The sequence below is a fragment of the Callithrix jacchus genome, chromosome 5 (genome assembly GCF_049354715.1).
Source record: "Callithrix jacchus isolate 240 chromosome 5, calJac240_pri, whole genome shotgun sequence".
In the NCBI taxonomy this organism is placed as follows: Eukaryota; Metazoa; Chordata; class Mammalia; order Primates; family Cebidae; genus Callithrix; species Callithrix jacchus.
The window spans coordinates 17,292,152-17,319,012 of record NC_133506.1 but is presented as its reverse complement, the minus strand read 5'-3'; the positions used below and the strand labels follow the sequence as shown (position 1 = coordinate 17,319,012).

Below are 26,861 nucleotides of genomic sequence, written 5' to 3'. Positions count from 1 at the left end.
TCACTGCAACCTCTACCTCCTGGGTTCAAGCGATTCTCCTGCCTCAGCCTCCCAAGTAGCTGGGACTACAGGCACGTGCCACCATGTCATGCTAATTTTGGTATTTTTAGTAGAGATGGGGTTTCACCATGTTGGCCAGGATGGTCTTGATCTCTTGACCTCATCCACCTGCCTTGGCCTCCAAAATGCTGGGATTACAGGTGTGAACCACCATGCCTGGTCTATCTTCTTCTTCTTTTTTTTTTTTTGGTGTGAAAATTTAGAGCTACAGAAACATTTATTCATTTCTTCTTTAAAAACTTACCACCCTACTTGGTTCTGCAATAAATATTATTTTTATAATCATAATGCTGTAAATGCTCTTTTTTGATCTTTGAAGTTTAAATTAAAGTGTAGACCAGGAATAAATGACTTAATATTTACCAAACAGAATCTGGATATTATGGGGCCTAACATATAGAAGTAGTGAGAGAGCTGTCAGATGTGAGAAGTGAAGGAGAGGGCTTAGGAGAGGCAACGTAGAGAGGTTTTATAATGCAGACACCCAAATTTACTCATTTTATATGGTAAAGGATTAAAAGAATCAGTATAAAGTTGATAGAAGGAAAAATAACTTTTACTCATGGTGTAATTATATATAAAATTACATGTATAATTATAAAGTTAGCCAACAGAAAACCGAAAAGTTTGGTGGTTGTAATAAAGAAGAAAAGCCAATAAGATGATGTTCTCATTTTTTTTTTCATAAAGGGCGGTTTATATCTTATTTAAAAGTGGTAAATCAAGAAATAAAAAGATATTTAAAATTAAGGTTGTAAACACCAAAGATAACTTGAAGCAGAAGGTTGTTTTTTTTTTGAGATGGAGTCTTGCTCTGTTGCCCAGTCTGGAGTGCAGTGGCACTCCACGATCTTGGCTCACTGCAACCTCCGCCTCCTGGGTTCAAGAGATTCTCCTGCCTCAGCCTCCTCAGTAGCTCAGATTACAGTCGCCTTCCACCACGCCTGGCTAATGTTTTGTATTTTTAGTAGAGATGGGGTTTCACCATCTTGGTAAGGCTGATCTTGAACTCCTGACCTTGTGATCTACCCACCTCCGCCTCTTACAGAAGCAGAAGTATTTAGTTAAAGATGGTTACTTCTGGAAAGGATAATGAGTAAGGTACAAGATTTTATTTTATTTAAACAATCTTCATTATTGTTTTTATGTGAATGTATTACTCATTTTTTAAAAGAATGTCAGTAACACAATTATTTCCAAAAGCTTTTATGCAAGCTGTCCTGGTTTGGGTGGGCTGCATAGTTCTGTCTTCACTATCCTATACTATAATGCTTTGGCAACTCCAACACCTTTCTTATTCAGTATGCCAAAATGGCATTGCTTTTTAAGTGGAGAGAAAAAAAAAGATTCCTTGAAATGTATTTTTAACCCCTTTGTTTTCCTGGACAATGCTAAGGAAAGATACTAAGATTAAAATGGAAATATGAGATATGAGAACTGACATCTGTTCAGGAGGTGTGTTTGAGCCAACATTTTAATAATAAAATTATGATTATGGGAGAGCCACTTTGGGGATGGTTGAATAAGGATCTCTGAAAATCTGTTCCTCCATGAAAGCAACAAGAACACTCACAAACATTGTTAAAATATATATTTTTAGAAATCTGGAAATTAATCAAAGGCTTGCAACAATCTGAGGAGCATTTATTTAAGAAAAATGTCTGCATTTTGTTAAGAACAAGAAACTTTGTGGCATTTAACTTGCCCCATTGCCATTCCCCTTTCTGAAGCTTTATAGCAACCTTGAAAACCAGGAGCTACATGCCATTTGGAGGGGAACAGAATTGATTTGGAGCTCCCCAGAGTCCCATCCAGAGAGAATTGTCACTATTTAACTTGTTTGAAAGTTTCCTGAAGGTGAAGATCATAAAACTACCTATTGGGTACAATGTTCATTACCTTGGTGACAAAATAATCCATACCCCAAACCCCTATGACATGCAATTTACTCATGCAACAAACCTACACAGGTACCCTCTGAACCTGAAATAAAACTTGGAAAGAAAAAAAATAAAAAGAAAAAATTAAAATTTTTCTCAAAACTATCACTCTTGAGGCTTATCTTTATTTCATGTAACTTAGAACTCACAAAATGTAAACATTATCTCCCCAAAGCATTTGTCAAAAACAATCAGCATCAAAGGTTTCACACAGCAGCTGCCTGAGGCAGTGATAATGGCTGGGACAAATAAGAAGTTGACCAAAAATCTTAAAAAGAAATGCTGGAAAATTAGATGTTCAATAGGCTGTTTTGGAAAGTTCTGACATATTCCTGGGAATCTAGAAAGCCGTGCACATGCATAAAGCCGAGTGCATGCCCCGTGTTCTCTCACCTCTGCCTAACCTGAGACTGCATAATCAGGAAGCAAAGATTAAGGCAGCTTTGTAAACTGCCTGGTGGAGCATTGAAATATTACTCCAAAAAACACATACACAGAACTTCTCAGCAAAGACTATGAGCCTTATTAGTGCAAAATGTTTAAGAAAATCTGTGTCCAAACATGAGCTGAACATTAAATTAGCTGAGCAGAGACTTCAGGGCCACATACAATAAAGAAGACTTAACAAAGCAGTTCAGCAAAATCACCAAACAATCAAGCAAAACTCCCCCAAATAGATTGAAAACAAAAAAGATGAAAAATACATACCATGCAAATAACCAAAGGAGAATTGGATGAAGTGGATATCCGGCAAAATAGATTTTCAGACAAAAATTGTGACAGTGACAACAATAGTATCAAATAGCATCAATAACAAATGCTGTAGGATGAAGGTATAAATCTGATGTACGGAATTGCCCACATTGTGTTATTTAAAATGCCTAGTTCTTAACTAAATCTTAAGACATACTACATAGTAAGACATACAAACAAATGTGGCCCATACACAGGAGGAAAACAGTCCCTGAGGCATTAGAATTTCTGAGCTATTAAAAATCCGTTAAAGAACAAACGAACTAGCCCATGTCCAATGAACTAAAGGAAAATATAGGAAAGATGTCTCACAAAATAGAGCATATCAATAAATAATAGGTATTACAAATAATCAAATAAAAATTCTGAAGTTGAAAAATATCATAACTGAAATAAAAAATTCATTGGAGGAGCACTATAGCAGATTGGAGGTGGCAGAATAAAGACCAGCAATTTCAAAGATCAATCAAATGAGATTATTCAGTCTGAGGGATGAAAAAAGAATGAACAGAAACTAATAGAGCCTCAGAGACCTGTGAGACATCATCAAGCATACCAAGCAAGCATAAAGGAAAACCAAAAAGGAGATGAGAGAAATGGATAAATAGAACATGTGAAGATATAATGGCCAAAAGTAACAAAATTTTGAATATTAATATTAATCTAAATACCCAAGAAGCTCAACAAACTCCAACTTGGATAAACTTAAGGAGATCAACATCTGTGTGCATTATAATCAAAATTAAAAGTTATAGAGGGAGAATACTGAAGGCAGAAATTGAAAAATGGCTCATTATGTACAAGGGATCCTTAATAAGATTAAGATTTCTCATTAGAAACCATGGAGGGGCCGGGCGCAGTGGCTCAAGCCTGTAATCCCAGCACTTTGGGAGGTCGAGGCGGGTGGATCACGAGGTCAAGATATTGAGACCATCCTGGTCAACATAGTGAAAACCCATCTCTACCAAACACACACACACACACACACACACACACACACACACACACACACACACACAAAATTACCTGGGTATGGTGGCGCTTGCCTGTAATCCCAGCTACTAAGGAGGCTGAGGCAGGAGAATTGCCTGAACCCAGGAGGCAGAGGTTGTGGTGAGCCGAGATCGAGCCATTGCACTCCAGCCTGGGTAACAAGAGCGAAACTCTGTTTCAAAAAAAAAAAAAAAAAAAACAACCATGGAGGCAGTTGAATGACATGCTTATATTTAAACTACTGAAAGAAAAAGACATTCAACCAAGAAGTCTATATTCAACAAAATTATCCTTCAAAAGGAAGGAAAAATTAAGACATTTCTAGATTGAAACATAAACAGCAACAATAACTAAAAGAAGGAAGTGCCTCAGCTGAAATGGAGGGACTAGACAGTGACTCAAATCCACATAAAAAATTAAAGACTACCAGTAAAGGCAGGTATGAAGATAAATATAAAAGCCGCCTTTATTGTGTTTTTTTCTTCTCCTACCTGATTGAAAGTACATAAAGCAATAATTGTAAAACTGTGTTGATGAGTTTATAATGTATAAAGATGTAATTTATAGGAAATAATAGCATCAAGGAGAAGGAGGGAAGAGAGCTATGTCAGAGCAAAGTTTTAGTGTACTATCAAAATCAAGTTGGTATGAATTTGAACATGGTTTTAAAACCTTATCACATTAATTATATTTCCAGCTATGCACAGTGGCTCACCTTTGTAACCTCAGCTATTCAGGAAGCAGAGTTGGAAGGATCCTTTGAAGACAGGAATTCAAGTCCAGCCTGGGCAACACAGTGAGACACCATCTCCAAACAAATAAGACAAACCCCAACAACCACCATTATGAGCAATATAGGGTGGCTTTGCAGACCAGGACCATTTTGCTTGCAAATTATAGAAACCAGACCACAGTAACTTAGGCATAAAAGGGATTGTATTGGCTTACACAGTTAAAAAGCCTGGGATCAGGTCTATAGTTTCAAGCAAGGGTGGATTTAGGTGCTCACACAATGACATCAGGAACTTACCTCTCATCATCTCTGTGTTTACTTCATTCTCACATAGACTCAGCCAGTTATCATCAACAGCAGAAAAGAACACGCCACTTTTCTACTCGTTCCAGCAAAATCCCCATTGTTTTTAGTTAGTCAGACCTGGGTCATATATTCATTCCCAGAACCCATGATAATTCCAACCTGACACACATCGACTAGGAGTCGGGAAGGAAACTCCTTCCAAGGAAAAATCAGAATGAGGCAAACAAGAAGGAACTGCATGTTGAACAAGCAAAATACCAAGTACTCATCACAGAGAGCAGAGCCAATTGACAGTGGAAGGTATTGAGTGCTTGGGTGGGAGGTCAGAAACTCAGCAAGATGCTGGGGCTTGAAGGGTTAATGCATCTAATACAACAAATCTGGCTACAGATGCTTTTCCAGTGGTATAATCCTGTTGTGATTCTTGCTAAAGGTATGCTTCTCAGATTCTGATTTAGTGGGTCTGGAATGAAGTTCAAAAGTCAACATTGCTAACAAATTCCCAGGTGCTGCTGACGTTGCTGGTTAGTGGACCGCATTGTAGTATGATGCTGTGCTAACGTATCAATGTAAATAATCTCTAGCTGTGGTGAGTTCTGCATCTTAATTGCCCTGCCCTTGAATTGGTGGGAGATTGGACGATTCTGTATTCTCTGCCTGTGTGCCCTTGGTAGGCTTGATCCTGCTATCATTCATTTGTCTCTGGGGGATTTGGGAATGAGAGGCAGCCTTTCTACCAGAATTATGGGCTTCCTCATTTCTCTACCCTAGGACTGCATGGGTTTAAGGCACTGGACCAAAGGAGAGCCTTGGCTTGCAGTTCTGGAAGGTTAGTTAGCTGGCCCAAGATCAGCATTTTATTTAATAAAAGAGTCAGAGATTACTCGATTTCTTGCTGCTCACTTATTGCTCTTTGGCCATAGACTAAAGAGATTTGCCAAAGCCCAGATGACTACAGTTGCAGGAGTGGGCCCTGCTGAGACCAGATTCAACCAGCAGAACTGCCAAGTTGACCCACAGGTTGATGAGTCACACAAAATGGTTATTGTGAGCCACTGAACTTGCGGGAAATTTCAATACCATATTATTATGGCGATAGATTACTAAAAGACTATCTGTGTGGATCTGGGATTTGTTTAACTTCTATAATCCTCTGTTTCCTCTGTAAAATGAAGATAAACTCATGTAGGATTGTTGTGAAGATTAAATCGAATAAGAAAGTGGAAAAACTTAACCCAGGATTCCAATACATGGCCAAATTAGAACTACAGTTTTCCTGTATACAGCTAATCTTCAAGAAGACTCAGAGAAAGAAACTCCCTGGTAGAATTAAAAACAGATGGGGTAAAGAAAGACAGAAGAGGGAAGCAGTGTTTATTATTCCCTTTTGATGACAGGTGGTTTCAGAGATTGTCCAATATGTTTTCTAGAATTCTATCTTCTCTACCAACTTATGTGGTAAGTTTTACTATTCTCTTTTCATAGATAAAGAAACCAAGCTCACAAAAGTGAGCTGAATTTGTTAAAGTCAGATAGTCAATGATAGGGGACCTGGGATTAAAAAAGCAAAAATACTAAAAAATGAAAAATAAATACAAAACTTGATCTTTCACTTTAAATACCTGACTCCACTATTAAACCCCAACTCAACCCGTGATCACATTACAGTTTTTCTTGAAATATTTTTATTCGGAGCTCCCACTATAGAGTAAGAAAATAGATCCGATATCTTAACCAAACTTTTCAAAGATTGTTTCTGCCTTTTCTACTCAACTTAATTTATCGTCTTTCTTTCCAGAACCAGTCTCTCTCTATCTCTGTTTGAATTTCTCCCTGACTCTATGTCTCTCTCTCACTCTCTTCTCTGTGACTCTTTCTCTATCTCTTTCTTTCTCTGCCTAGCTCAGGCTGTCTTCAGATCCCTGTAGTTAAAATGCAAGTGGAAAACAAGTGACTCAGCAAGCTGGATGTTAATTTCTTTAGTTTATTTGTTCTTAAAGAAAAAAAATTCTCTTGGCAGCATATCTAGAAAGAGAGAAATGAAAATTTTAAGGCTCTTGTGGGAAAAGCATCTTAGGTATACACAGTCTATACGGTGTTTTAAAATTCAACCAGGCAGGAAAAGAGGCCAAAGCTCACAGCAGAGTTTTAATAAACCTCTTTATCATTTGTGTTCACATGAATGAGCCATTTCTTTTTTCAATGTTTAGTGTCTGTAGGAAATCATTCCTAGACCTAGGATTGCTTTTTTTTTTTTTAAGATAGAGTCTTGCTCTCTTACCCAGTTTGGAGCACAGTGGCATAATCTTGACTCACTGCAACCTCCGCCTCCCAGGTTCAAGCAATTCTCTCGCCTCAGCCTCTGAGTAGTTGGGATTATAGGCACCCACCACCATGCCTGGCTAATTTTTGTATTTTTAGTAGAGATGGGATTTAACCATGTTGGGCTGCCTGGTTTCGAACTCCCGACCTCATGTGATCTGCCCACCTCAGCCTCCCAAAGTGCTAGGAATATAGGGATGAACCACCATGCCTGGCCACTAGGATTGCTTTTGTCAAGTTTGATTCTTCATCTTTATCTGATTCTTGATCTGTATACATATAGCTTTTTTACTTTGTGTTCATAGAAACAAAAGACTGAGAACCATGTTTCTATTTGGTGCCATATGCCCTAGATTTGGATGATGTATTGGTCAGCATAGGCTATGTTATACTGCAGTAACAAACATTCTCATGCTCATAATGACTTAATACAAGAAAAGTTTATTCTTCCACTTGCTATGTGACCAGTGTAGATTAACAGAGCCCTTCTTCATCATACTTACTAGTGGATATCTGCTGATGGAGACTCCAACTTGGGGTTCCATGATTGTCAATGTAGAGGGAAAGGGGAAATGAGACAAGCACAGGTACTCAGATGATTCTTCTGGAAAAGATATTCATTACACTTGTTCATGTTTAATTGTGCAAGGCAAGTCATGTGGCCTTTTTTTACTTTAGAGAGTGGGGAAGTGAGTTCTCCCAAGAGAAGGAGAGCCAGGATTTTTATAAACAGCTTTAATAATGAGCCCAGATGGTTTCCCTGAAGGTCAGGTAGGGTCCTTGCTTCTCCTGGACCAATAATAAAATAGGATCCTGGCTGATTCACTTTTCTCTTAGGTGAACTAACTTCTTTTCTTGGAAATAAATGATGTCATATCTTATTATACAGCTTAGAAGGTTAACATGCCCAAGAAATGTCTGTGCTTTGAAAAAGGTAACACAAAATTTTATTCTTTAAAATAATATGTACCTGGGGATAATGCCCTTCGAAATAAGCAATGTCCTTTTTTAGTTATTTCTTGCTTCTAATGTTACCTGGAAAAAGTCTTACATTGCTCATACTCTTTTTGGAGTTATTAACTTTATTTTTAACCTATAATCCATAATTACCACTGAGCTCCAGGAAGTCAAAATTTTGTTCATATTGGAGATGTGAAATTTGACTTTCCAAGGTGAACTGAACCTTCAAATATGTAAAATGTATTTTAAGAAATTGTATGCATATGTTTAAATTTCAGCCAAATAAAAGTGCTCTTGTGATTTTCTAAAACGTTTATCATATTTTCTACCAAATAGGATTGACAGAACTTGACTTAGAAAGCTGGCACATAGCTTCATGGAAGCAGTTTCTAGAGCAGTGCTATCCAACATAACTTTCTGTGATGATAGAAATATACTATAGCTGCCTTGTTCAATAAGGTGACCACTAGCCACATGTAGCCATTTAGTGCTTAACACGTGGCTACTGCCCCCAAGGAACTGCATTTTAAATTTTGTTGAATTTCGATTAGTTTAAACTTATATAGCCACACAGGCCAGTGCTAGTATATTGAATAGCACTGCTCTAGAAGTTAGGTTTTCAACCAATGTTGATTATTGTTGGATTTTAAAAACTGAAAATGCATTCTTAACTTGAAATAAAGGAAGCTCACATATGCATCCTGGTCTGCTTGCTGAGAACCTGAGATTGCCACAGGGATGTTTTCTAATTCTGGAGTATGAGCATCTTTGAATTCCAGCAACCTGCAGAATCACTTATTTGGGAATAGACTCTGGGTTAGGCCATGCTGGGTGGCAGTTTTGGACTGCGGGATGGGATAGAGGTTAAGGTAGAGATTATCCTCAACCAGAACTATTATGTCAGTCGGTTTGGTGGCCTGATACCCTCTCCTGGTGAGAACTATGGGCTCCAGGATGTCACCTGAGGGGGTCAAGGAGAAGGCCCTGCCAGCTAATGCTGCAGAAGACCTGAGGTTCACAAGCAAACAATCATCCCATAACTTGCTCCTACTGTCATCATTCCTCATTACTGTGGGGCTCAAGGTTGACAGTTTTACACCTCCTTCTACTATCTGCTTCCCACTTCAGGAAACCCTCTTCATCATTATGTGAAATGACAATTGCTGTTTTCTTCAGCGTTTCTAGAGTATGAAACAAACATCATTTCATCCCTCCCCAAGAATACAGTCAAAAGACAAGTGCTCACCCTACAGACCATCTCTCCCCAATATAGATATTTAGGAGTGGGCACTGACCATCACCATCACCATCACCATCACCAACACCATCACCATCACCATCACCATCACCATCACCATCACCATCACCAAGAGAAAACAGTTGACAACATTTCTTCTTTTCTGATTTGTCCAGAGTCGCCAATCCTCCTTAGGTCTAATAGATGCCAGCCTCTGCGCTAAGACCTCAGGGTACAAAGATGAATTACAAAGGTTTCCTCTTTCGGTGAACTCTCAGTCAATAGCTGGAGAGACATATGAACAGTTGACTACTGTTATGTGTGATAACACATAATAGTAGTATGAGGTGCTTGGAAACACAGGATAGGGAGTGACACAATAAAATATTTAGAATGAGATTAATATTTCCCCCACTTATTCTGAATTTAGAGAAAGAAATATTCCCCAAAGTGTTTATGGTAGAGATGATATTAGTACTCACCAATCCTGATGCTTATTTCTGGTCTTATAGGCTATGTTACCCAGCCTTACTTTTTTTTTTTTTCTTTGCAGTAGGGTCTCACTTTGTCAATTAGGCTGGAGTGCAGTGGCACGATCTTGGCTCACTGCAGCCTCAACCTCCTGGCTTAAGCAATTCTCCCACTTTAGCCTCCAAAGTAGCTGAGACTACAGGCATGTGCCACTATGCCCAGCTAATTTTTAAATTTTTTTGTAGAGATGAGGTCTCCCTATGTTTCCCAGGCTAATCTTGAACCCCTAGGCTCAAGTGATCCTCCTGGCTCAGCCTCCCAAAGTGCTGAGATTATAGGTAAGAGCTACCACACCCAGCCATTAGCCTCATTTTTATTTAGGCAGAGGACATGTGAAAAGGTTCTGGGCAAGATATCTGGTCAAATTGACGTGCCTCCCATAAAAACCTCCTGTTTTGTTCTTCATGTTCTATTCTCTTACAGGAGCCATGGAAGCCAAATGCTAAGGATGGTGGCATCACAGAATGAATGGAGCTGGGTTCTTGAAACATTGCTTGGAGAAAAGACAGCAAAAATGCCTCATGAATCCAACTGGACTGTTAGGTGAGAAATAAACTTTCATTGTGTTAAGCCACTATAATCTAGGGACTGTTAGTTATAGCTGCTAGCATCAGTTACCCTTACTAATGTATTGTTCAAATGGTTTCAGTTAGGTTTTCAGAATAATCTTTGTAATCTCCTCTTTTACGGAAGAAGAAATGAAGTAACTTGCCTAAATTCATGCAGCTAGTTTTTGGAAGTTCTAGGACTAGAACCCAGTCTCCCAACTCCCAGCCAAAGCTAAGCTATATAAGGCCAAACTTGCCTCTATTCATGTATAGTTTTCAACAACTCTTGTATTACTGCTGGTAAAACAGAATACATAGATGGAATTTTATTGAAAATAAAAGTTGTCTTTATGGGGAAGAGAACAAGAGAACATTGAGGTTTACCAAAAGGGATTTATTTTGATATTAGCATATTTAGGTTACTTATAAAGTGCTGAATTAAAAACATGGCTGAATATATTTATCAGGACAATTTTAAGTTTATTATTAGGACCGTGCCTTGTTACACTGCATGGTTTTGTTATGCTATGCCAGGTATATAAATTTATCCCTTGCTGGGAGGTTGAAACTATTTGGATACAATATATGGGTTCATCAGTTGCTGAGAAGAATATATCAACTTTTCCAAGACTCAATGTCATCAGATTGAGCTCTAAGCTTCTTAGTTCATGGACTTAATCCATAGCATCCATATTTTCTAGAATAAAGTGGGACAAAAGAACCTAGAGTAATTGAATTGCTGTGTCAGGTGCTGTTGCCGGCATGATCAATAGCCATTCCTCCTTTCCACTATAGATATCAGAATCTTGATACATTTGAGTGGAACCAGCCTAGGCCAGGTGATAATGAACGGTGATGAAGGTAAATCAGAAGTGGCAATCTTGCTCTACCTTGCACGTGATAGTAGTGGGATTGGAACCAAATTCTGGTCCATGAACTGTAACTATATCCACGAAGGCTTCAGGAAAATATTTTCCTCTTTTCTAAATAGGAAGTATGAGGAACAGCCATTGTTGTCTATCCCTTCCTTCCTTCATCTGGATTTAATTGGGTGAAGATGTGACTCTCAGAGTGACAGCTGCAGTCCAATGAGGGGAAACACCTGTCTGGGTTGGGGCATTCTGTTCTTCACATCCCTTTGCAACACTCCCTCCCACAAGAGCACAGTTGCTTATTTCTCAGGTCATGGGACTCGAGGGATTGAGGATTGGGCTTTGTATGGGAGCTATAGGGTTTCTGTCCCCACTCCACTTCTCTGACAGATTGACCTGATTACCATACTGTCTCTCTACTATGACTATGAGTAATATGAATAATGCCTGCCCTCAAATTTCTTATTTGTAAAACTGGAATGATAAAATCTACTTGATAGTGTTATTGGAAGACTTATATTAGATTAGTTTATTCAACTAATGTTTACTGAGTGCCCACCATGGGCCAAAAGTTGTGGAAAGCACTTACGATGCTGAGTGAACAAAGTAGACATGGCATCCTGCCCCCATGGGGCTTCAAATCTGGTGGAAAAGACAGGCAAGAAACCACAGGTTGTTAAGTAAATACACCAAGAATCAAGAATCATAATATTTTCAATGAACTAAATAGGATGAGACAATGAAGAAAAATGGTGGGGCAGGAAGACCACTTTAGACAGGGTGGGCAGAAAAGACCTTCAAGAGGTGATGTGATTTAATCTGAAATAAGAAAGAGGTAAAGGAAGCCACCAGGCAAAGAGCAAGAAGCAAGGAAAGAGATTTTGTAGCAGACGAGAGCAAGAGTAGAAGCCTTCAGATAAGGAAGAGCTTAGTTATTTCAGGAGAAGCAAGAGGGCAAACATGGGCTGGGCGCAGTGGCTCACACTTGAAATCTTAGCACTTTGGGAGGCTGAGGCGGGTGGATCACCTGAGGTCAGGAGTTTGAGACCAGCCTGGCCAAAATGGTGAAACTCCATCTCTACCCAAAATTGTGAAAATTAGCAGGGCATGGTGGTGTGTGCCTGTAGTCCTAGCTACAGAAGGGAGGCTCAGGCAAGAGAATCACTTGAATCCATGAGGCAGAGGTTGCAGCGAGTCAAGATCAAGCCACTGCACTCCAGCCTAGGTGACAGAGTGAGACTCTGTTTCAAAAAAGAAAAAAAGGGCAAACGTGGCTGGAATGCAGTGAGTTAAAGAGAGAGAGTGGTGGGAAGAAAGACTGGAGAGAATGGAAGAAAATAGGTCATGGAGGGTCTCATGGGCCATGACACTTAATTTGGATTTGATTATTAGCATGATGAGAAGTTTCTGAACGGTTTAAGCAGGGAACTGACATGATCTTCTAGGATTTTAAAATCAAAACTAGCTTTTGTGTAAAAAATTTTGGAGTGGTTTAGAAGGGATCAGACAGGAGGCTACTATAATGCTGTTGGCATAAGGCGTGAGCAGCTTAGACTGGGAGAAATAATGTTAGTAGAGTGGGCAGAACTAAATGGATTCAAGAAAAATTTAGAAATTAGAATCAACAGGACTTTCTGATGGATTGAATGTGGACAGTGAAGGAAAGGAAGAATTAAATGGCATCTTGTAGAGTTTTGGCTTAAAGAACTGGACAGATACTGAGGCCATTTTTCAAAAGGAAAACATTGAAGAGGTTTTAGGTGGAGTAAACGTCAAATTTTGTATAGATTTTTTTTAAATGGCAATGAACTATTTATATGGAAGTTTCAGGTCAGCATTGAATACATATCTACACATATGTCTGAGCTGGTATATCAGTTAGCTATCTAAGCTGGTATATCAGTTAGCTATCGCTGTGTAACAAAGCACACCAAAAGTCAGCAGTTTAAAGCAATAACTATTTTGTTACCTTATGATGTTGCTGGTTGGTTATTTTGCTGCGTTAGCTGGAACACTCATTTGGTCTTGCCTGAGTTACCTCATGCATCAGTAGTCAGTTTTGAATTGCTAGATGGCTTTGCTTCTGGGGGTTGGTTCATTGTCAGTCAGTGTAATGTTCCATGTGGTTTTTCATTCTTTAATGGGCTGCCTTGGATTTGATCATACGGTAGAGGGAGGGCTCCAAGAGTAAGCCAGCCTGATGTTGATAATGCAATTGGTATCCCCCAACCTTCTATTGGCCAAAGAAAGTTATAGAGCCAGTCCAGATTCACTGGGTAAGGAAATAGATTCCACCTCATGATGTGAGTTGTTGCAATGTAACTTTGGAACAGTTCGGATAAAGATATGGGAGAGATATAAAGGGGCCATAAATGCAATAATTGGCTATAGTATAGGTTATAACTCAAGAATCTTTAGCTTATAGGTGTTATTTAAAGACATGAGACCAATTGAACTCAGCCAGAGAGAGGTTTAGATGAAGAAGTCATTTTGTTAACAATTGACTAAATAATTTGTCAATGAGGTTGGTGACAGCAAAAAGACTGAGAAAGAAAGGTCAGTGATATAGAAGATAAAACAGGAATCAAAAGCATGTAGAGCAGAGATTTGTGTGTATTAATGTTTAATAAACTGAGTCTGATATGGTTCATGTTCATTTACTGAGAGTGTCCTCATTTCAGGGCACTTAGTTACCTGTATGGTAGAAGAAATATGTGGTATAAACTACAGTCCTACTCTCCGGCCATGTAGAATATATCACTGAGTTGGAGGGACAGCCTCATGCTTACATAAAGTTAATAACAAGGTAGGACAACGACACAGGTGTTTCTCAAGAGCCCATCAGTGAGACGTTTTAAATAAGATAAAATCTTAACCCTTTTGCTGGTTACAGGTGTGTTTTAAGTTAGTGAAAATTCATCAGATCACATGGTTTTTACTTACGTGTTCTTCCATGTCAGTGTTATACTCCAATAAAAATTTTGAAACACACAGGGCTTACTCCTCTGGATTGTTGATGCCTCATAGTGGTTTAGTTTGATTAAGGGTGCTAAAAGTCTTTTCAAAAGAACTTATTTTGATTATATTCATTTGCCTATATGTATAATATATTCATATGTATTTCAGAGCCAAAATTTAGAAAAAGAGGCTTGGTTGGAAATAAGCAAAACAAATACCTTCTCCTTGTAAGTAATTTAATTATGATTGATTTCTAAAACTTTGAATAGTTTTGAAAAATATTTATTACCTTTGTCTTCTACCCCAGCTTAAATGAATCTCTAATATGTAAAAAGAGTTTAGTTATCTGCCTCAACATGGATTGTCCTTTTAAAATAGAGCAAAAGAAAATTCAAACAAGAGAAATTGCTTTTTGTTATAAATTTATGCTAACAAAAGGTATAGAAGCCTCTTTTGAATAAGAAGACTCAAGAACAAAACTGGAACAGTTAGAAAGAAAAGAAGACCTTGCAGAAAATTTTTAAAAGGCCAAATCAGATAGGGGCTTGCTTGGAAAACTGGCATAGGGACAAATTGGCTGGGTCAAAAAGGAAAGCAGTTTTTAGAAAATGAGCTATGGAAACAATCAAAGCATCAAGTTGGTAAGAATAATTTAGAGATGCTGGGGAGGAGGGAGGGCAACACAGCTCAGACCCTCAGAAGGTTTGCACCATGTTCTATGAAAAGTTGAAATAGAAGCAAGCCTCTTATAACTAATGCAACTAAAAAATTATTAATAACTGTGTGTCCATGGTCTGTGAGCATAGTCAATGGCTGAACTCTCATAGAGTTGGCTGACTTGCAAGGCACTTAGAGATGATGAGATACAAGGATACTTAATTCAGATGGGAAAACTGAGGCCCAGGGACACTAAATAATTTGCAAAGGCCATCTGACTAATAAATGGTTGAAACACAACCAGAGCTAACAACAAAGACATATAGAGCTGGACTGAGTTAAATACCTTAAAGCTTCAACAGAGGCCTGCCCTGTTTCTGTGGGTAAACCATGCAAAATATTGGCTTTGTAAAGGATGAAGTTGGTGTGGATTTTTTTTTTCATATTGATCAAGGCCAGTGACTAGAAGCAGTGAGAATGCCAAAAGTGGCCAGGATGGAGACTGATTTCTGTAAGAGTGACTGTAGCAGTTTAGAATAAAATGGCCACAAATTCTCAGATACTCCTTTCACTGAGGGCTTGGGGGTCTATATCTCCTTCCCTGGATCTGGGTGGGCTTATGACCCCATCTGAATAATATTGGGGACTGGAGGTCAAGGAGAGAGGCCGGGACACCAGTTAAGAGACTGTTGCTGCCACATGGGATGATGACAGCTTGGACCCTAACCCTAACCTCTTTCCTGGAGGTTAAGTGAAGACAGGATGTTCTAAATAGATTTTGGAGGTAGAATTAACTGGACTTGGTGATAAAATGGATGTGGGGTAGTATGGCTTGATCATCTAAGTAGTGTTAATTCCTCCAGATAGAAAAATCTAGGCATGGAACTCCAAAGTTCTATTTTGGCCATGTTCCATTTGGGGTGACCATGAAATATCCTAATTTCCACTTGGGGTTGGAAGTCAAGTGGGAAATTGGATTTACAAACCTAGAGCCCAAGAAAGGGTTCTGAGGTAGATATATAATTTTTCTTATTAAACAAAAATGACTTTTTAAAACTTAAATTATTCTTTTGACACAGCGTCTTTGGCTGTGGTCTCAAATCCTGTAAACTTCAACGTCCTTTTGGCTTTTCCAATCGCTGCAGCTCCAGGCTTCTTCATGTAACACTGGGGTCATCTTTCTCCATCTTTGCTTTTTTGTCTATGAATATTTCCTTCATCCCTCTTCTCTTCTTTTGAAGTAAAGCAAAGGCTGACCAGATTTCTGCAATCTTAGTGGCAGCATCAGGAAAAAACAGATGTCAAGACCTGGAGCTTAAATGGTATCACACCAGACCCTTGTAACTTCACAGCAGCCCCTAGAGTTGAAGAGAAATCCTGTAGGTCCAAAGTCTGATAAAAAATTGGTGTTCCATCATCAGTTCGCCTATGAAATTCTGTAACTTGACATGGCTGATTACATCCACTTTTTTTTTTTGGTCTATAGAAACATGAAGGGATGGCTACCTTTCAGGATCTAATAACTTCCCATGGGACTGTCATAATGGTTAGTCCCTTACTCCCAAATCCCCACTATTCCTCATTCAGAATTGCTGTTATTTTCCCATTAGGTCATTTCTATTCCTGGAGCTTGTTATCCTGACCCCATTAAGTCATAGCTTTGGAAAGATACACTTATTTAATTTCTGTCCTCAGAAATCATTCCTGTTATTTCTTTATTTCATTGATTCTTGCTCTGCAATATTTGTAATTGGATCTTGTCAGAGGAAGTCAAGAGGCTGAAAAGAGTAGAAAAGGATGTTTTTCTCCAAGATATGCCACATGCCTACCTGTATAAAACTGTTGTTTTGGATTTCTGCTCTTAGGAATCTAACTGGGAAATGCCCCATCAATACCCTACTGAACTGTGTTCTATATAATGGGGCAGGGGGAGGGCAGTTCATTAGTGTCAATAATTTTGTTAGAGTAGGAATTAGCATCTCTCACAAATCGATAAGACCACAGACTTCAGGACAGATCAGTCTGGGTATATAGCGCTCGTCTCACCCGGCAGCTAGCTATCTGATCATGAGCACTCATTTAATATTTCTGTAAAATGTTCCCTTCATCTAAATGTTTGCACTTCTAGCTCATCTTTACCCTTCAAATGTCAACTCAAATGTCCCTCCTCTGAGAGGCCTTCTCTGCCTGCCCTCCATGTAAAGAAACTAGCTCCATTTCTGAATATTCTCTCATTCATTACTTTATTTCCTTCCTTCTACTTGTAATAATTATCTGAAACTGTCTTATTTACAAGGTTTGCTTATGTGCTTATTTCTGATTCAACTGATACTTTATCCCTAGCTCAGGATAGGTGCTCTGTTAATTAATGAAATGTCTGTGTAAGGCCAAAATCTCTAACCAGTCTGGTGAGAAGACTCAGTCCAAATGATTATTTGCTATGATCTGCTTAGCACTGTTGGTTGGGAATATAATGCAAACCACTTATGTAACTTTAAATATTCTAATCATCACATCAGAAAAGTCAAATGAAACAGGAAAAATTAGTTTTATCATATATTCTACTTTACCCAATATATCCAACATATTTCAATATAAAAATTATTAACATGAAAATTATTGAGTTCATTTACATTCTCTTTTTTATATGAATTTTTCTGAAATCTTGTATGTATTTGTTACATATAGCACATCTTAATTTGAATGTTAAATTTTAATTTGGAATACCCAATCTGTGTTTAGATTTTTTAAGATTTATAGTTGAGAAAGGAAATTCACATACTCAAATTGTTCCAAATATGTTTAAACATTTTTCAATACTTGAATCAAGCATCAGATTTTAAATTTAATTTTAAATGAATTAAGATGAAATAACATTAAAAGTTCAGTTCCTAGTTACAGTAGACACTTTTGGAGTACTTAATAGCCACATCTGGCCAGTGGCTACCATATTGCAATTCTAGACATCTTGCCAAACATTTCTCATCATGTTGTCTTGTGGAAACACGTTCTTACAATCAGATTATATTATTCCAAAAGGAAGAAGAGAAAGGAACTTGTATGCATTAAGTGGAGGAGTATGCCAGGCATTTTGGCAAATGTTTTTTAAACAACCCTTATAGTAAATCTATGAGGCAAGTTCCATCATCCCCATTTTAGACACTGGGAAGCTGGAGGCTGAGAGAGAGTTTGCTGCAGGCCCAAAATGTCCTTTTTCCTCTCCAGTAGTTTGCAGTTGAGAAGCCAGTGAGCAAAGAGAAACTCACTCTCAGCTTTCTACCCAGTCCTTCAACATCTTCCTAAGCACTACCTCTGACCATCTGAGAGCACACCTGGCATCTTCTCCTCAGGTAAAGGCAATGCAAGGTAGGCTTTCTGCTTCTCACTCTTGCAGAACCTGGGGTTGACTGGCCACAGGTGTGGCCCTCTGCCTGAGGAATAGAACTAACTTCCTTCTCCCCTTCCAAAGGGCTGAGAGCACTGCCTTATCTCAGAGCCAGACTCCAGACAATTGAGATCTTTCCCCATGGTTCTGTAAGAAAGCCTCTGGGTTGGGATAGCCTCTTGGGATATGGAGACAAATTGGACTGCAATCATTTAAAGTCTTCTGCATTATTTAACTTAGACAATGCTCCTTCTATCATCCTTTGAAAACAATAATTTGTATATTTATTTTATTTTATTTTTTTATTTTTATTTTTTTGAGATGAAGTTTCTCCCTGCTGCCCAGGCTGGAGTGCAGTGGTGCACTCTCAGCTCACTGCAAACTCTGCCTCCCGGGTTCAAATGATTCTCCTGACTCAGTCTCCCTCCTGAGTAGCTGGGATTATAGGCATGCACCACCATTCCCAGATAATTTTTGTATTTTTAATAGAGAGGGGGTTTCCCCATGTTAGCCAGGATGGTCTTAAACTCCTGACCTCAGGTGATCCACCTGCCTCGGCCTCCCAAAGTGCTGGGATTATAGGTGTGAGCCACCATGCCCAGCCAATTGTGTATTTAAAACAAGTTTGAAGTGCCAGTTATAATCTATGTTTATGTACTCAGTTTCTCAAAAGGGTTGGGGGGGGAAATAATTTTAATGACTTTATCTAAGATTACGACTTGAACTTCGGTATCCCCTTTCCCTTTTTCTTTAGGGGCAGAACACCTTGTTTTTAGCTGGGCACATACCTCTCCCGTGAGAACAAGAACTGCATTTGTCAGCTTTCCTTGTAGCTAGGTGTGGTCATTTGACTACACTGGGCTAATGCAGTATATAAGGAAGTGTTGTATGAGGCTGATAAGCAATTTCCTTAGAAAATGAGTTTTACCCTTCTTCCTTCCTCTACTGTGAGACTGGAATGCAGATTTGATGGCTGGAGTTTCAGTAGCTATTTTGAGACACAGGTGGAGGCCACGAGCAACAAAATGAAAGGAGCTTGTATTCTTAGCACCATAGAGTGCTAAGTCTGCCCTCCACTATTTAAATTTAGATTTTTCTTATGTGAGAGAAATATAAACTTTTATTTCTTTAAGTCACTGTTTGCATTTTGTGTCGCAGGCATCTGCATCCAGATCAAATTCTAACTGAAACACACACATTTCTGAAGTAGAAGACAGTTAAGGAAGGAAGTGTTCTACAACTGAAATGGCCCAATTAATCAGGTTACACATGGACTAAAAATTAGATGACAGGTATGAGGCCTCACTTAGTCTGCTCATGATTAAAATGTGTCTGATCTCTAGGCCCATCACCCGTATTTATTCAGATGTAAGAAACTTGCATTAGTGTCTTAGATTAAATATTGGGCCAGATGGTCTCTACAACATTTTCCACATCTTGTTCATTGTACCATTGTTTTTCCTACTGTTTTATCTTTATTTTTAAATTTCCTTTTGTTTCACTCTTACCTATATTTTTTGATTCAACATTTCTTTTGTTTCTTTCCTTTTCTTTTTTTCTTTTTTTGAGACAGAGGCTGGAGTGTCACCCAGGCTGGAGTGTAGTGGCACAATCATGGCTCATTGCAGCCTCGACCTCTTGAGCTTAAGTGATCCTCCCCCCTCAACCTCCTGAGTAGCTAGGACTACGGGCATGTGCTACTACACCTGGTTAATTTTTATTTTGTGTAGAGATAGGAGGCTTACTATGTTACCCAGGCTGGTATTGAGCTCCTGGGCTCAAGCCATCCTTCCACCTTGGTCTTTCAAAGTACTGAGATTACAGGAATGAGTCCTCATGCCCAGCCTGGTTCAACATTTCCACATTAGACTTTCCAATGTTATTCTTACAGACACAGAGAGAGAATCATTACTAAGTGGAGTATTTTTCTGGTTAGAGAAGAATGGCACAAGGGTTAAACAAGGAAGAAGACAAGGTTGGCTTTCTGGGCTGTGAGAAAGTGATGCCTATAATGTTGGCATCATTACCCAAGTCCTGGTTAATAATGTGCAAAGGACACATGCAAAAAGTACATGTGCAGGAAAAAGACAGAAAGAAAATGCCCACATCAAGAGCAGTTACTATTCTCTGGAGAATGGAATAGAAGCCACACTATTATTTTTCAACTTATATGGTTTTGGATTATTTGTTGTGTTTTTATCCTTAGAATGAGCATTTATTCTTCTATAATTTGAGAAATAGAAATTAGTCAAGAGATGCAGAGTCAAGAGGTGGTAGTGATTGTAAAGTCATGGAAACCATGTAAACGTTCAGCTGTGCTTCTGTCCAAAGCCATTCACAGACCTAAGACCCCATTCTGGAAAACCTTAGCTCCTACTTGGATCTGCCCTTGTGTCTTTCAGGAGAGTTTCCTCTTTCCTGCTTAGTCAGTACAGGAGAGTAGTTTCTGGGTAAGCAGTAGGAGGGCAGTAAAATGCTGGGCCTGGCTGAGGGTTACCTGCAGACTGCGTCACCACAGACCCAAACCTAAATACTTACCCGGATGCTGAATGCATGAATGTGCTTTCATTTTGTCATCACACTGTTCGCTGAGTTCCCTGAAATACCAGAATTCCTCTTACTCCAGACATTTTGCTATTCTTCCTTCCAAGAATCTGTTTCTCTGTCCAGCTTCATGGTCATTGGCTTGTGATTACGGACTGATTGCATTAAAGGACACAGATTTCCATGCCTCCATTTACCCACAGCTTTGGTTAGTGATCTTCCATGCTGCTTTAGATATGTTTAGCTAATGAGACAGTAGCTAACTCATTGAACGAAGAGGCTCAAAAAAGGGCATCAACATTTTGGCTTTCTCGCTTTCCCTTGGATCTTTGCCACCATTGAGAGAACAGGCTTGAGCTAGTCTGCTGGAAGGATCAGAGAGATATATGGAGCAGAGCCAAGTCATCCAAGCCAAGGCCAACCTGAACCAGGAACTGACAGCTAATTTAGCAGCTGAGAGTTGATGCCTGAGCAAGCCCTGCCAAGATCAGCCAAGACCAATCCAGATTTGCAGAACTTTCTAGTAGAAATGTAAGCTCATGAGAAATAACAAATGGTGGTTGTTTTATGCCACTACGTTTTGGGACGGTTTGTTGCACAGTACGAGCCAATCAATTCAGTTGCACATTCCTTTCCTCATCTGCCTTCCTTCTTCCACCTTACCACAAGCATGTCAGCCCATCCCTAAACAACTGCCTCATTTCCAATTTTCATGGCTTCCTTGGTCACATCTTCAAATACTTCTAATAGATAGCATTCCACCCATAAGCCTGCAGAAGAGAGAGAGAAAAAAAATAAGAAATATATTAAAGATCCTAGTGGTGGCCTATTCCATATGTGAGGGGCAAGGATTAAACTCTCCATCACCCTGGGACATAATTGAGGCAGGCAAATGCTACATTATATTGGCCCAACTGACTGGTTTCTAAGATGACTGTTCTTTCACCTACAGAGCCTCATGATCTCTCTTTTCTTGCTTCACCGCTAACGCCATAGGTTTTGGTCAATCTTGTCAAAGCCAGAAAGCACATGATGAAAGGGCAAACCTACGACTTTCTATTCATACTTCAGAGAAGGAGGGAAAAAAGAAGGGAAACAAAATATTTAAGTTAATATAGTTAGATGCTCGTATATTGGCTCAATGCTGGTGGACATATGGGAAACTCATGGTGTGGCCAAGAGGAAAATTATGAACCATCATCCCATTGATTTAGAACTGTTCAGTATGAACAGGTTTCATAGTGAATACAAGTTCCAGCTCTGCCATTTAACACCCGTGTAACTGTTACCAGTTTTCTCTGTGTAACAAACAACAACCATTCACACATAATTGTTCATGAATCTATGGATCAGCTAAGGGTTCTGCTGATTCGGGTTGAGCTTTCCTGATCTTGGTGGGGCTTGCTCATGCATCTGTGGTCAGCTAGAGGTTTGGCTGGTGCTAACTGATTTCATATGGTGCCATGGGGATGATTGGAGTCTCTCTCCACATGATCACGCATCACTGAACAGGCTAGCCTAGGTTAATTGACTTGATGGTCACGGTGTTCCAGAGTATGCAAGGGAAGAATTCCTAATGCACAAACACTTTCCAGGCCTCTGCTAGCATCATGTTTGTTCTGTCCTATTGGCTGAAGCAAGTCACATGACCAAACCCAGAATCAGTGGGGAAATCTACTACCAATAGATAGATCCAGACAGACGGGAAAAATATTGGGGCCACTATGGCATTGATTCACCTCAGTGCTGTTATGTAAATCTCTTGGTTTCTCTGAGCCTCAGTTTCTGCCTTCAAAAAGTGACTATAGTAATATTAGCCTGTTGTGGGTTATTATGTTCCTCAAAGGACATACAGATATTCTAACCCATGGTAGTTATGGATGTGACCTTATTTGGGAATAGTACCTTGCAGGTGCAATCAAGTTAAGGTGAGGTCATTAGTATGGGCCCTCATCTAATGTGACTGATATTGTTATAAGAAGATAACATCACATGAAGACAGACACAAAGGGAGAATGCTATGTGATGACTGAGGCAGAGGTTGGCATAGCACAGCTGTAAGCTTGTGAATGCCAAACATTGGTGGCCACCACTGGGAATGAGGAACAGGCAAGGAAGAATTCTACCCAGAGTTTCAGAAAACATGGTCCAATGAACACCTTGGTCTCAGACTACTAGCCTCCAGAACTGTGAGATTGCATGTAAGCCACCCAGTTTGTATTACCTTGTTACAGCAGGCCTAGTAAACTGAAACAGAGCCCAACTCCTCTGGCAAAGTTTTTATCGAGGTTGAGTAAGAACAGTTACTGCTGATGGACAGACTTTAGTCCTACAAATCGTTATCCTGAGATAATGCAGATCATATAGCTTCCTATTTGTAGGAGACTGTTCAGGCAGGGTAGAGGTTGTATAGCTGCTGGAGTATCCGAGCAGCCTTAGGTCTCTGGTGTTCGAGTCCTTGAGATTTCCAAGGGAGGAAAATGCCAGCATCTCTTGTCCTCCTGTCAGATTCCTTTCTGGTATGTAGTATTCCCTGGGCTCCTGATATACAACTGTCTCCAGTCCCTGAGCTTGGAATGGGGCATGGCTGCAGGGCCTGGGATTTTCCCCTTTGCTAAAGTAGAAGCCCCAAGCTCTGATTGCTGGCCTTGCTCCCATATAGCTCTAGCTCTGGGAGTATTTCAGGAAGGCAGGGCCTAATAGAATCTTCCTTATCTTGTGATTTCAATACTGTGTCCTCCATTTATACTCTCTAATTTTGCAGGGAACATGGTTCTAGGCATTGCTAGAGGCAGTAGTAGTTGTTTTTGCAAGCAAACACAGGCAGAGAAAAGTTTGCCCTGTGGGCTGTGGGAAGTCTCACATCTCCCCGGCACTGGGTGAGGATAAGTACTTTAAATAGCTCCCAGAACGTACCACAGATTTCTCCCAGAATGCTCCCTGTTGTCTCCCCTAACTTTGCTCACCCTATTTACTTTGACGTGAGGAGGCTTTCTACCATCTCTACGTGTTAAAATGGTTCGGAAACTTGGAGAACTTTAAGACAAGTAAAAATGCAGAAAGCACAGAGCTTGAAGGAAATACCCAAGTTTAAGATTCATATTTCGGCCAGGTGTGGTGGCTCACTCCTGTAATCCCAGCACTTTGCGAGGCTGAGGCAGGAGGATCACCTGAGGTCAGGGGTTCGAGACCAGCCTGGCCAACATGGGGAAACCCTGTCTCTACTGAAAAAAAAAGTATAAAAATAAGCCGGGTGTGGCGATGCATGCCTGTAATCCCAGCTACTTGGGAGGTTAAAGCAGGAGAATGGATGGAACCCAGAAGGCAGAAGTCACAGTTAGCCAAGATCATGCCCCTGCACTCCAGCCTGGGTGACAGAGTGAGATTCCTTCTCAAAAAATTAAAAAATTTAAAAAAATTCATATTTCACACTTATTGGGTGTCTTTAAGCAAGTCACTTAACATCTCTGATGTTGAATAATTACTATGATTGTTATTATCTGGTAGACAGAGTAACCTCATTCTGAGAGTCAGCTAACATAATGGGCGTGAAAGTGCTAAATTGTATAAGACCATTCAATTCAGAAGGAGAAAATTTATTCATTCATTCATCTAACTAATAGCTATTGGAAGCCTGTTTCATGCCAGGTTCTCTAGTAGATGTTAGGGATATGAATGAACAATATAGTTGAAGTCTCATAGAGCTTACATTCTAGTGCAGGAAATAGGCAATAAAATAGCAGACAAACAAATGACATAATTGCAAATAAGTAGATAATTACAAATTATAGTAATTGTTAGGAAGGAAGCCAATTATTGGATCTTAAGCAACGTGGACTGAACTGGTGATGCCTGAGTTTGAAGACTCTAATTCTCCGTACCTGGAGGAAAAACCAGCAGGCAGAAGTGTGATGCAGATAGACGTATTTTTTTTTGAGACAGGGTCTCACTCTATTGCCCAGGCTGGAGTACATTGGCAGAATCATGGCTTACTGCAGCCTTCCTTGAAGTCCTGTGCTCAAGTGACCCTCCTATCCCAGCCTCCCAAGTAGCTAGGACTAGAGGCACACACCACCATGCTTTTTTTTTTTTTTTTGTAGAGATAGGGTCTTGCCACCACACCCAGCTAGTTTTTTGTTGTTGTTTTTTCTCAGTAGTGACAGGGTCTCATTATGTTGCCCAGGTTGGTCTTGAACTCCGGGGCTCAAGTGATCTTCTCACTCACTCTCCCAAAGTGCTGGTATTACAGACATGAGCCATCTAGCCCAGCCCATATTTTTTCCGCATATTCTGAATTTCCTGTAGACCTATTTTTCTTACTCCCTTGCTGTTCTCTACTTATTAGATCACTGGCATGTGTATCTTCATGGGATGGCAGGAACCCCTAGACAATATTGGGTATCACTGAATCACAATTTAAAAGTTGAGTGGAAAGAAAGTTTAGAAAGCTAACTTTTGTCAGCAAAGAAAAAAACGTACTTAAAAAATGTTAGGCCTTCCTTTATGTATTAAGAGCAATGTGTGGAAACTGAACACAGAATTACACTATAAAGCAGAGCAGATAAAACTTAGCTTGCATTTAAAGGAAAGTTTCAATGAGACAGAAAGGAGTAGAAAGTTTCCCACCACTGAAAGAGAGAGGAGAAAGAGAAACAGGGGTGGGATGTCAGATATGAGTAAACTGGTTCCTAGTAGAGAGACAAAACCTTTAGAAAGATGGTTTTTCGATGATCACTTAGGATGATTATTTTTGAGCAACGAGCTTCATAACTGCCTGCTCCTTATTGGCAGAATGAATATTTTGATACATGTCCATCTTACCTCACACAGTTCACAGTGACCAAAGAAACTGAACTCACCTTTAGTTACTGGGGTGGGGCTTAGTCTCAGGAAAAATGTTGGTAATTTCAACCTCCTTGATGACAATTGGTTCAGAAACCCAGGCAGGATGTCTGAATCAGCACATGGCATTCCTCTGTCCACTCTTATTTATTCTGAGATGACCCAATCAGGATGAAGGAAAAGTTTTTAAATATGTTTTCTTTTATTTTTTCCCATTGGTGATGGAAGAATCATGGTCTCTGCACAGTTAGTCCCCCTTTCTCCATGGTTTTATTTTGATTTTTGTATCTCAGTAACTTATGGTCAGCCAGCCTGAACGTATTTCGTGGAAATTTTCAGAAATAAACAATTCACAAATTTTAAATTGTGTACCATATCCACATTGTACATGCTACCACCCATTAGTCATTTAGCCCTCTCGGTAGCCAGATTGACTGTTGTAATATTGTAGTGCTTGTGTTCAACTAACCCATATTTTACTTATTGTTGTTAATCTTTATGGTACCTAATTTATAAATGAAACTTTATCATAGTATATATGGATAGGGAAAAACATAGTATATATAGCATTTGGTACTGTCAGCAGTTTTAGGCATCTGCTAGGGGTCTTGGAACAATTCCCTCTCGGATAAGGGGGTATTACTGTACTATTTACAGCCAACTTCTCACTATGCAGAGAAGTCAGCTTTGGAATGAAGTCAACAGTGTGGATTTCATAGTGAAGAGATGGAAATAACCCATGTCCCAGCTGACATTGCTCAACCAAGCCTAATGCCATACTTTTCATTTTGTGCTATAAAGATGTTCTTTCTTGCTTAATCCAGTTTGAGTCAGGGTTTCTGTTATTTAGAGCCAAAAGCATCCAAGATGATACAGTGGAAGAAATAACCAGACAGTTTTGGAAGAATGCCAGAACAGGGAAAATTATTCCTCACTTTTACCAGCAGATCTAGGAACATTTAAAGACCATAAGATGAGTCCTATGCTAACAGGGAGATGTCGAAAAAGAAAAGAAATGAACACATGATGTTGTTAAATAAGCAAGAGAGTTTATGTCACCTGCGTTAGCCTGAGAATGCTTCATAGAGCATTCGCTTTCCTGCATGCTCCAGGAAACTGACTTGTGACCCCACCAAGGGACTCCTCTGAGTAAAAGAATGTGGTGATTTTGTAGAAGAGGCCTGCAGGGTGGGTCACTCAGGCTCAAGGTTAAATGGGAA

The 26,861-nt window shown here is 39.5% G+C and overlaps 1 long non-coding RNA gene across 1 annotated transcript in view; it reads left to right on the top strand.

The window, feature by feature from the left end:
- Window positions 1–10,263: 10,263 nt before the first annotated feature.
- The window catches only part of LOC128932020 (uncharacterized), an 80,362-nt gene continuing 63,764 nt past the window's right edge, over window positions 10,264–26,861 (top strand). Inside the window, exon 1 of the long non-coding RNA XR_008481218.2 lies at window positions 10,264–10,378. This is a non-coding gene — a long non-coding RNA (uncharacterized LOC128932020). The remainder of the gene's footprint in view (window positions 10,379–26,861) is intronic.